Here is a 1,657-nt window from a genome sequence, read left to right as displayed (position 1 = left end):
TGTCCAATTAATTTCTTTCTATTTTTGGTAGAGATGGGGTCTCGCTCTTGCTCAGGCTGGTCTTGAACTCCCGAGCTCAAACAATCCGCCTGCCTCGGCCTCCCAGAGTGCTAGGATTACAGGCGTGAGCCACCGCACCAGGCCTTCATGCACAACAGTATTTTTAAAATTGTATAAACTTACCCTCAGGCTATGTGTCTAAGGTATACGTATATGAAACATAAATGAATTTTGTGTTTAGACTTGGGTCCCTTCCTCGAGATATTTCATTATGTACATACAAATATTCCAAAATCAGAAAAAATCTGAAATCTGAAGCACTTCTGGTTCCAAGTATTTTGGATAAGGAATACTCAACCTGTATCACATTCATCTATTTGAGATTTAAACCATGTCAAAAATGACTTAAAAAAAAAAAGCTCTATTTTATGATGAACACAATTAGATACCCTAAAGCAACCTATAAGGGTTGTAAGACATCCACAGTTCTGCTGGAGACACAAGAACAAGCAGCAAGCACCAGGGAACACAGGGGCTGAGCTAAGGCTGCTTGGCCACTGCCATTGCGGTGAGCTGCGGTGGCTGCCAGACAGCTGCGATTTCCCCTTGGGGAGGTGGCTTGAAATAAAAGTATCTTCAGGATTTAGGGACAGAGTCTCTTCCTGGTAACTCTTAGTCAATGGGAATTCACTCCCTTCAGGATGAATTGACTTGGAAGACATTCATATCTTCTACTGGAGCTCTATTACTAAACACAGGCCTTGGAAAGAAATGAAGGGGAGGGGTGTTTCTGGATCAGATATAACCCTTAAGCCCATCCTGTGTCCCCCAGTTCCAAATACTGGTAGGTAACCCTGACTGTAGTTCCAGTGCTAAAATCATTATTTCTTCTCAAAATTTTCAGGGATTAACTTTATTACTTCTCAGGAAACCAAAACCCTATGTCAAAAGGGAGCACAGTGTTATTTAGTTTTTAATCTAAACCACTGCCTTTAGATACTGAGAATGAGAACTTGTTGCAGTTTAGTCTCTCCAAGGGTGTTTGCTTTACAGGCAAGTCTTAATCTGTCTCCAACAGAAATCCCATCTTTGGATGAGGTGACAGGAAAGGAAAGAGAGAGCCTATAGGACTGGGAGAGGTCCAGAGGATGCAAATGGTCCGAGAAGGCTAATGAATCCTTTTTCCACAATCACCGTTCTGGTGTGCTACCTCTGTTAAAGTCCAAGACCATCCCAATCAGATGACGTGACTGTCCTAAAATGAACTCCAGTGATTACAGTAGACCCAACTGAGGGAGCGGGGGAGGGGGAGTGTCATATTGAATGCAACAGACAAAATAACCCCACGAGAAATTTTTTAATAAACAAAAGTCAACTCCTTCTCCCCCCCTCCCAAAAGAAACTCCTAGGCTAGCACTTTCCAAAGAGTTTTCCCAAAGTTTAGAAAATGTAGAATTAAACAAAGCCAAATAGGTTTCTTTACTTCAGGGTATTTTAGCACCTTTAAAGTGCATTGTAAAGAGAGAGTGTTCAGCATCTAAAGGAGCTCTGTTGCCCCACAGAACACTAAAGGAATGAACTTGCATAACACACACTGGAAAACGCTGATCTTTGCCATAAAAACACTTTTGACTGCTTTACCAGTAGAGAGAACAGT

This window comes from Propithecus coquereli, unplaced genomic scaffold (genome assembly GCF_000956105.1).
Source record: "Propithecus coquereli isolate 6110/MARCELLA unplaced genomic scaffold, Pcoq_1.0 Scaffold468, whole genome shotgun sequence".
NCBI lineage: Eukaryota > Metazoa > Chordata > Mammalia > Primates > Indriidae > Propithecus > Propithecus coquereli.
This window is presented reverse-complemented; position numbering follows the sequence as displayed.